The sequence below is a fragment of the Populus trichocarpa genome, chromosome 11 (assembly GCF_000002775.5).
Source record: "Populus trichocarpa isolate Nisqually-1 chromosome 11, P.trichocarpa_v4.1, whole genome shotgun sequence".
In the NCBI taxonomy this organism is placed as follows: domain Eukaryota; kingdom Viridiplantae; phylum Streptophyta; class Magnoliopsida; order Malpighiales; family Salicaceae; genus Populus; species Populus trichocarpa.
This window is the reverse complement of record NC_037295.2, coordinates 9387245-9398346: the sequence shown is the minus strand read 5'-3', so window position 1 is coordinate 9398346 and position 11102 is coordinate 9387245. Positions and strand designations below refer to the sequence as shown.

Sequence of the window (11102 nt, the reverse complement as noted above, 5' to 3'; positions counted from 1 at the left end):
TTATAAAACATGCTCTAGTTAAGGAGTTATTGATACTTCAAGTGCAAAATGATGATATAAAACCTTGATAAAAATGCACTTTTAAGTATTAATCAATTTAACCTGTAAAGTTGATGTATGACTTTAATTTAATGTTTGGAATTCTAAGTATATATATTTAAACATGCATGTTTATAGTTGAAATGGAATCATTCACTTGATTCACATTATATGATATTATTATGCAAGATATAGTTTATATGATGATATTATGTAATAATTGAATTATGCATTGTTATTTTTGTGAACTTGAATTGTATTGTGTGTGTGTATATATATATATATATAATTGATGACTCCACCGTCAATTTCTTGAATTGGCAACGACGCAGTTTTCACTGCTTCCTAAATCGGCAGCGACGTAGTTTTATTAAAAGTTAGGGAAACAAATTGGATTGTCTTAAGGAGCTTGGAGGGAGGGGTAAAACCTGTTTTAGACAGACCAAAACACGGATAAGAACACCTTTAACCCAACCCCAAACACCCCACCTCAGTTTATGTGAAGTATAAATGCAAGGAGAGAGAGAGAAGGTGACCTTTCCTCTTCCCAATGTCTGTCTGCAGCAGCTGCATGTTTAGTTGCATGTCTCTCTTTTACACTTTCTTCCCAACGAAAATTCAAACCAAAACTAGCAAATAATACCTCTTGAACATGTGAGAGAGAGTTGAGATTGTGAATGAAGGTTGGGCAGCTGCTAGGGGGAAGGAAAGGGGGCTGAAACAAGTGGGAAGAAACTGACAGGAAAAAAAAAGAAAAAGAAAAAGAGAACCGAGAGAGGAAGAAGAAGAGGAAAAACAAGAGAAAGATGGAGGAGAAATACTACCAAACTGTCCAGACCTACTTAGAGTTGAAAGGTATGGGTCATGTAGTCTCATTTTGCCCCCTTGTTCTTCAAACCCAGAACTGAAAGTGATGAAGGATCCCTAAGATAAATTGACCTAAACCCCCTAGGCTAATTGTAAAGGAAACTGAAAACAACTAAGAGGACAAGCAACAAAGATGAAATGAGACCAATTCTAGAGCATCTAACTAAGGATAATCAACAAAATAGAAAGAATAAAACTTGGTAGAGGGTCGACCACAACAATGGGACTGGCCGGAATGCATTGTGTAAGAAGATGCATGTGTGTGTTCATGTTAAAACCATGTAACCCTGTTGGGATTTGATGATATATTATGTGCTGGAATTGAAAATGCATGCATGTGTTCTACAGCGAATTTGAATTCGCTGCTGAAATTGAGTTGATTGCAGCGAATTAACATTTGCTGCCAAATTGTGTGTTCTGCAGCGAATTTGGGATTCGCTGCCGAAATTGTATTGTTTGCAGCGAATTTGAAATTCACTGCTGAAATTGAGTTGTTTGCAGAAAATTAACATTCGCTGCTGAATGGTGTGTCCTGCAACAAAGTTGGGATTCTCTGTCGAGGTTGTATTGTCTGCAGCGAATTTGAAATTCGCTATCGAAATTGAGTTGCTTGTAGCGAATTAGCATTCGCTGCCGAATCGTGTGTTCTGTAGTGTAATTTGTGATTTGCTTTCGAAGTCGAGTTGTCTGCAGCGAATTTGTTATTAGTTGTCGAAAGTGAGTTGTCTGCAGCGAATTAGCTTTCGCTGTCGAAGTGCGTGTTCTGCAGCAAAATTTGTGATTCGCTGTTGAAGTTGAGTTGTCTGCAGCGAATTTGTGATTCGCTGCCGAAACTGAGTTGTCTGCAATGAATTTGTGATTTGTTATCGGAACTAAGTTGTTTGCAGCGAATTAGCATTCGCTGCTGAATTGTGTGTTGTGCTGCGAATTTGTGATTCACTGCTAAAGTTGAGTTGTCTGCAGGGAATCACAGATTCGCTGCCGAAACTGAGTTATCTGCAGCAAATTAGCATTCGCTGCTGAAATGTGTGTGTTGCAGTGAATTTGTGATTCGCTGCCGAAGTTGAGTTGTCTGCAGCGAATCTATGATTCGCAATCAAAACTGAGTTGTCTGCAGCGAATCTATGATTCACTACCAAAACTGAGTTGTCTCCAAGAATTAGCATTCGGTGTCGAAATGTGTGTTGGGCAGCGAATTTGTGATTCGCTACTAAAGTTGAGTTGTCGGCAGCAAATCTGATTCGCTATCAAAACTGAGTTGTCTGCAGCGAATTGGCATTCGCTGCCGAATTGTGTGTTCTGCAGCGAATTCGTGATTCGCTGTCGAAACTGAATTGTCTGCAGCGAATTTGTGATTCGCTATCGAAACTAAGTTGACTGCAGCGAATGTGTGATTCAGCACGAATTGTGTGTTCTACAACAAAATTGTGATTTGCTGCCGAAGTTGTATTGTTTGCAGCAAATTTGTGACTCGTTGTTGAAATTGTGTTGGTTGTAGGGGAGTAGCATTTGCTGCCGGAATTGTGGTGCCAACAGCGAAATAGTTTTCACTGCCGAATTGCGCAGCCTGCAGCGAACCAGTTTTCACTGCCAATTTCTACAATAGGCCTCTCGGGCAGAAATGACTTAAATGCTAGTAATAATTTCATGGTATGATGGTGTAAAATGTGGAACACTTGAATGTGAACATATGAACTCTTGAAATAAGTTTGGTGACAAATGTGATTCAAAGATACAAATGTACTGATTTGTGACCATTGATATCTTAGGTGGTGCGATCAGGATCGGACCATTGTCAAGACAAGAACAACCCACAGGTGGAGCAAGTAGGTGACTTTCACCTTCCTTTTTCATAACGTTGAATAATGAAATACTTTATCATGAATGTTACTGTATTGTGTTAGTACAAATATCAGATTGCCAAATGTTTAAATGTTGACAAGTGGTTGATTAGCTTCGGCTAATGGCATCCGAATGGATGACCGGGATAAATGAATGATTAGCTTCGGCTAATGGCATCCGAATGGATGACCGGGACAAACAGTTGATTAGCTTTGGCTGATGGCATCTGAAGTGGATGGTCGGGGCGAGTGAACGGTTAACCTTGGCAAATGATGCCTTGAGAGGGTAGCCGGATTTAAGATTATGGCTGATTGCAATAATTAGTGCATCTATATGTACTACATGTTGTTTATACTAAGTACATGAAGGAACTATAAATGTCACGCTTCAAACATGGGATAATGTTAATGTTTCATTAAACTACTAGACCGTTTATTATTATTACCATTATTAAGTAATTGCATTCTTATAAATATTTTGTACTGCAGCAGGGACGTCACACCAACGAGGTGCCTAGGAAACCCAATACATAGGAACCTACTTTTGCAAGGAATCATGTAGTTGCATTCTAAATCACGATGTATTTTGTATGAATTAATGTACTGAACGCATAACTAAGATGCAGTCTCAACCTTTATTTTAACCATTTCTATACATTTTGTAGGAGAACCTTCCCATCTTAAAGACAAAATTGTTGAACTTCTTTCCAACCTTAGATGTAAAAAACTCAATGACTTCTAATGGTACAAAAACACTTTACTTACCCGAGTATGCTTTGAGAAGATTGAAACCAACCTTTCTGGAAAGAAAAATTCTTTGCTTGTTTGTCAACCCTTCTTGAAGAAAGAATCAGGAACAAAATTGAAGACACTTTTATCTCCAAAACAATCCCTTATGACCAATTAACATACGACGAGCTTGCCAATTTTACCCGAAAAGAAAGTCTTAAGATTTGTCAAGACCTCAAACTTCAAAAACACCTTAAATGAGAGATGAAAAGAACTAGACAAGACCTAGGTAGTTTTTTTCAATAATTTGATATATCCCTACAGAAGCCAACCTGTAATGGTTCATGCTCCAAACCCACCAACTCAAAACCAAATAAGCCACCTCACAAAAGAATAGTCCATAAATACAGAAAACATTTATATACCAAAATTGAGCTGTACTACAAAAAGACCATTAAAAGCCCATAAAACCTTTTAAGTCAAAATCAAAACCTAAGCCCAAATTTGACCCCAAAAACATTAAATGTTATAAATGTGGCAAAAAAAAGCCATACCTTTAGATTTTGTCGAATCAATACAAAAACTATATGAACTACAATTTGAAAAAAGAAGTCATTCACCATATCCAAAAACCTTTTGATTGAAACATCTGAGACTGAATCCAGTATATCAGACATTTCTGAATAACTTTTCTAGATTGATTTATTAGCAACATCCAACTTTATGTTTTAACTCAAATTACTTAAAAAAAGTATATCGTAGAAACTACATTAATTTTTTTAAATGATTTTAAAATAGACACTATTGTCTTATTCGATACAGTGCAAATTTGAATTGTATTAAAGAAAGAATAGTTCCAAAAATGATTTTTACAAAGTACTTCTGAAAAACTTTCTACAACAAATAATACAAAATTAGTTATCGAATACAAAACTTAAGCATCTGTTTTTAATAATAGGCTTTATCTTAAAAAATTCTTTGTTATTACTAATGATATTAATCATACAGTTATTCTTGACACTCCTTTTATTGACATGATTACTCCTTACAAAACTAATCATGAAAGAATTATTTAAAAAATTAATAGTTTGAAACTTGTTTTTCCTTTCTTAGAAAAGCCAAAGACTAGAAATTGAAATTTGATCAAAGTATGTTTTGTTCATACTTATCACATCAATACATTGATTCAAGGATAGTAGGCTCATCTTATGCATCTTAGGGTGTGTTTAGTATTGTGGTTGCTTCTGTGGTTGTGGTTTCAAAAAAGTAGTTCATAAATATCATTTTTGTTGAGGTTTGTTTTAAAAAATTAAATGTTTGGTTAAAATTGTGATTGAAATTGAGGTTGAACAGAAAGCAGTTCCATGTGTTTGGTTGTTACGATGTCGCGGTCGCACAAATTAATTACTCTAGCTTCAAACACAACACACAAGATAGTATAGAGCAAGCAAATGGTCGATTCCACGAGGAAGGTTCAAGTCAGATTTTTATGCTAGATGATATGCAATTTGGGGGGTTTGGGCGTTATCTAGGCTAAAGCAAAAGAAAACAGAAAACTATCAAACAAAATTTAATAAAATCAGAAAATTATCAAGAGAACAAACCTTGGTTGCAAGCACACATCCACCTACAGAAATCAGAACTAATCATGGAAACGAAACATCAATTTATAGTCTGAATATTTATCTCTTCTTAACATTGGTTAGTTAATGGATCCGTCGTATAACTAACCCTAACCATCAAACAACCACAGTGTCCGCACTAGTAATTTAATTCAATGGCAGCCTTAAGAACTAGATAAGTTGATTAATTAAGAAAACATAACTGTCCACAATCTATGTTTGATTTGATTGAATGTTCTCCCTAAGATTAATAACGTAGATCTGCCACAATTATTAAACTCAGTTGCTTCACAAGTTCATATACCACAACTCTGGTTTTGATATCAAACTTAGCAATAGATTGTCTACAATAATAACTTAGAGTCCGCTCTAGCAATTAAAATAAACAATCATAGGAAAAATAAGCATAGGAGAACAAACATATTCATCATATAAACTGAAAAGAAAAGGTAAAATAAATCTCACGGTTCTTGAAATCCGAAGGTTTCCGTGTCCTTGCAACCAAGAAAAAGTGTTTAGCCTTGCATGTTTGTTGAACAACTAATCAAAAAGAAGGAAGAATGCATAATTTCGAGTTTCTTAGAGGAGGGGGGCATTTTTCTCCTCTTGGCTGGCTGCCCCCCTTCTCTTCTCTCATTCTTTTTATATCCTAGGAAACCCTAGTCTCTATTTTACAAAATAGTCCTTCCTTAAGTAGACTGTTTACATTTAAGTACTTCAATAACTATTTTCCTAAAAAAAGAGAAATAGCCTTGCATGAAATCTTCAAGCTTTGACTTAGAGGAGCTAAATTGCTGAAATAAAAACTTGGATATCGGTTTAGATGCTTCGAAACGTAATTTGGACTCGTTTCTTCACGAAACCTGTTTGTTGGCAGAATTCAATGTCATCTTTGAAAAATCATATCTCCCTCATATGACATTGTTTTTTGCTGAACTTTGGAGTGTTTATAGACCTTTGAGTCAGGAATCCAACAAAATTGAGTTTGCATCAATTAGACTTATGTGGCTCCAGATATTCAAGTTGGAATGGCTGAAGGTCAACACTAGTAGATTGCGATTTCCATGCTCTTTCTTATTTTATTTTCTTGCCTTAGATGTCCAAAAATGTATGGATGTTAGCTTTTTAATGCCACTGGAATCACTTCATTTCAACCTCTAGAGCTCATGCTCTGCACAAAACATCGATTGAAGGTCAAATTTGTCAATTATCTCCAATTTACTCCTTTTTGCATCTTTCATCCAAAAGTGCTTTCAAAACATAAAACAAAGAATATCAAGGCATTTTATATATAAAACATAGGCAAAACACTAGTTAAATGTGGGTGAAACTATTGAAAAATATGGTTGCATCAAATACCGCCACACTTAGCTCTTGCTCGTCCTCGAGAAAGGATAGGTAAAATCAAATCGAAGTTAAATTAAATTAAATCACTATGACTAATCTTCTAATCTCCCATCAATATCCCAGAATATATGCATTATAAACAAGAACACAATTAAGAAGGAAAAAGAGCATAAATTTTCATGAATTTATTTACATGCAAACTTCAAAACTCAATTAATCGTTGGGATTTAAATGAAATCTATGCCATGCCAAAGTGATAGGTCCTCTCATTGATATACACTCCAACACTCACATGTTTAAGGCTTATGTGTTTAAATCTCTCAAATTCAATCAATGAATATGTTCTACCATAAACTTTGCCCATCTTTTCATGAAGCATCACTTCTTCTTTCTTTTCACATAATTTCCAACCATAATTCCATGAGATATCATAAGTATATGCTCTACTAATCCTTGGCCAGGGGAAAAGGAAAACATATAAAAAGTTAAGGCTTATACATGGATAAAGCAAAGAAAAGATAAACAAGCTCAAAAGGGGCTCAATAAGGATAATATGCTTTAGGTTGGCTTTTTGGCTCAAGTGGTTAAAATTCCTAATGCCTTTATCATCTTCATGTATATATGTAATGTGAATGTAATCTCAACAAGATATGAAGCAAGTTCTAGAGATACATATCATTGAAAGAATGCACAATCAAAGAATATAATGTTGAAGGCTCAAAAGCTTGCATTGGTATAACACTATAAAGTCAACATGGCATATTCTCAAAGTCGATCCCTAAACCAATTAAACCTTAAAACTTGCATGCACACTCCTTCATTCGATTCATATCTCCATCTATCTCAATTAATTCTCATATGTAATACTCACATTCTTATAAACCAATAGGAGTTCAAAAGATCAAACATAGAAATTTGTTTTTTTTTAACAACAAAGAAAACCAACATTCTCCCAATACCCCCACACTTAAAACACAACATTGTCCTCAATGTTGAAATAAAAGAAAAAGAATATAAGAGAATGATAAAAATAAAGTAAAACGAGAAAAATAAAAGATAAGGAAAAAGAAAGAAAATCTGAATTTTTTTTTGCTGGGTTGCCTCCCAGTAAGCGCTTGTTTTAAGTCATTAGCTTGAAATGTTGCATGCTCATTGTTTATAGATTGGTTCAATTAACTCCGCAAAAGCGGTGAGTTCTACCGTCCAACCTTCATAGAAAGGTTTCAAGCGATGCCCATTGACCTTGAGTACTTTGTTGGTTTCTAAACTTGTAATTTCAACTGCACAATAAAGAAAAACATTAGAAACAACAAAGGGTCCAATCCAACGAGAGCGCAACTTTCCAGGAAAAAATTTCAAACGCGAATGATAAAGAAGGACTTTGTCTCCAACATTAAACTCTTTTCTTGTAATCATTCGGTTATGAAGACTCTTAGTCTTTTCTTTATAAATCCTTGCATTCTCATAAGCATCATTTTGTATTTCTTCCAACGTAATTCTAATTTTTTTAGGCACCAAAAGGATAGGCGCCACCCATTCACTGTCCGTGATGGGGTAAATGACTCCTGCATCATGGAGGACAATTTGTAAAGCTTGCAAATCCAATGCTGAGTCATGCATGTTTCGGGGAACACATATATGCCTCTCCATCTCTTTTATCTTGGTAAAATCATAGCCATAGCTCAAAGCTACGCTTAATCCAACCTCACTATCAAAATCACAAACTTGCTGCACACACTTATTAACTTGGTCATAACATGTGATAGAATAAACATTGCTATAAGGATATGTCATTGCATCATGAAAATTAAATTCAATTTTTTCATCTCCTAACTCCATAAACAAAGTATCCTTACCACAATCAATTTTTGTATTGACAGTTTTCAAGAATGGTCTCCCAAACAATATAGGAGTGTTGTTTGATGAATCACAAGAATCATGTTCCATATCAAGAATATAAAAGTCGAATGGAATGACCAAACTATCAATCTTGACTAGGACATCTTCTATCCCACCAAGTGGGTAAACAAAACTACGATCTGCAAGTTGTATTACAATGCTAGTTTTATTCAAAGGCTCAAGACTAAAAGAATCATAAACATGTTTAGGCATAACACTAATGGATGCACCTAAATCGCACAAGGCCCTTTTGAAACTAGCATTACCAATAACATATGGGATAGTAAACCCACCTGGGTCTTTTTGCTTCAAAGGCATATTCTTTTGAACAACAGCAGATACAACTTCACCCATACTTACCATTTCATGACCTTTCAGTTTGAAAGCTCTCTTGGTAGTAAACAACTCCAAGAATTTGGCATACTTGGGAATTTGCTTGATAGCATTAAGCAAAGGAATGTTGAGTTCTACTTTCTTGAAAACCTCTAAAATCTCTTTTTCTTTGTCCTCTTTCTTTGACCTAGAAGAACTTACAGGAAAGGGTGGAATTGTTTTAAAATTGGAATTCATTGAGTGAGTTACCTTTGGAGTGTTGGTTGATGTTTCAGTTTGTGGAGGAGGAGGATGTTCCTTCTTTATACTCAATTCAGTTTCTATCTCTTCTTCTTTCTCCATCTCAATTTGTTTCGACCTTTTCTCTTCAAGTTCATTCCCACTTCGTAGCATGATCGCACTAACATTCTCTATTGGATTTAATGCTTGGGAGGGCAATTTTCCATTCATTTGTGCTTCCAATTTCCCCACACTTGAAGCTACTTGCCCCATTTGCTTCTCCAAGTTGTGAATACTTGACCTTGTTTCCTGTTGAAAAGACATGAAATTTTGTTGCAAGGTCACAGTGTTAGAAGCCAAAGTTTTCATCATTTCACGAAGATCATCACTGGATGACAACCCCATAACATTAGAGTTTGTGAATGGAGGGGGCTGTCTCGCTTGATAATTCTGTTGGGATTGAAATCCATGGGGATGGAACTGTCGTCATTGATTGCCTTGTTGAGGTGGTTTCCCATAGCATAAGTTTGGAAAATCTCTCCATCTAGGATTATACGTGTTGGAAAAGGGATCATATTTACGTTGGGGCTGTCCGTTGAATCCTCCATCAACTACATAAACCTGTTCAATGTAATCTTCTTGCATTGTTGGGCATATATCTGAGGTATGTTCTTGTAAGGAACATATGCTACAAACTTTCACCTGATGTACATTGCCACAAGCCAAAGAACGCACAAGAGAAGTAAGATCATTAACTTTATTTTCAAGGTTAGAAATACTTACCTCATTTACTCATTTGTTTGCAAAGTCTCCTCGCGTGCCAAATTGTTTCGAGTTGGCTGCCATCTTTGAGATCAATTGGCGTGCAGCCTCGAGTGTCTTATCTACCAATGCCCCACCACTTGCCGCATCAATGATACTACGGTCAGTAGGCATCAGTCCTTCATAGAGATATTGAATGAGCAGTTGATCGGGTATCTGATGGTGAGGGCATTGAATGCATAGTTGCTCAAATCTTTCCCAATACTCAGAAAATGTCTCTCCATGAGATTGTCAAACCCCACATATTTCTTTCCTTATGTTGGCAACTCGAGATGTTGGGAAATATTTTTCAAGGAAAATCTTCTTCATGGCATTCCACGTTCCAATGGAACCTGGGAGAATAGAGAAAAACCATGCCTTTGCTGCCCCTTTTAAAGAGAAAGGGAAAGCTTTCAACTTAACATGTTCTTCGTCAACTCTATTCGGTTTCATGCCAATGCAAACCATATGGAACTCCTTGAGATGAGTATGAGGATCTTCACCAGCAAGTTCCAATTGAATGTTGGTAGCAAATGTATAAAACCAGATTTGAGATCGAAGTTTACATTATTGTCGATGTTTATGCACAATGATTGATTTTCCACATTAGGAGCAGCAAGCTCCTTGAGTGTTTGTTGTCGTGCAACAGCCATGGTGTTGACACGAGCTTCCTTTTGTAACCTGCGTAAAGTGTTTTCTATTTCGAGATCCACCTGCACTTGACTCTGGTTAGTAGAACGGGTTACAGGCATAAATCATCAAGAAAACACAAAAGAAACCAACCACACAAGAGATTGAAAACACAAATTGTACGAAAATCCTACGCTAGAAAACTAAAATTGCCTAAAAACCCTAGAAAATAGCGGAATTTGGCCTCGATAGGGTGGGGATAGTGGTTTACCAGTATCCAGTTTAAAACGTCGTTTCCCTTCAGGAAACAAAATCCCGATACCTAATTCTACAAAACAATCTGTTTTGAATAGTACCGCAGCAAGCAAAAATTCTTTTTTTTTTAGAAAAAGAAATAACAATCACAGCAAATAAAAATAATTCCACAAGAATCAACTAAAATTACTTCCCTGGCAACGACGCCAAAATTTGTTCCGATGTCACAGTCGCACAAATTAATTACCCTAGCTTCAAACACAACACACAAGATAGTATAGAGCAAGCAAATGGTCGATCCCACGAGGAAGTTCAAGTCTGATTTTTATGCTAGATGATATGCAATTTGGGGGGGGGGGTTTGAATGTTATCTAGGCTAAAGCAAAAGAAAACAAAAAACTATCAAACGAAATTTAATAAAATCAGAAAATTATCAAGAGAACAAACCTTAGTCACAAGCACACATCCACCTACATAAATCAGAACTGATCATGGAAACGAAACATCAATTTGTATTCTG

General features: G+C 35.9%; 1 non-coding gene across 1 annotated transcript; it reads left to right on the top strand.

The window, feature by feature from the left end:
• Positions 1-9872: 9872 nt before the first annotated feature.
• Positions 9873-9979, top strand: LOC112325711 (small nucleolar RNA R71). Its single transcript, XR_002979627.1, has one exon. It is a non-coding gene; the product is annotated as a small nucleolar RNA R71 (small nucleolar RNA).
• Positions 9980-11102: the final 1123 nt, after the last annotated feature.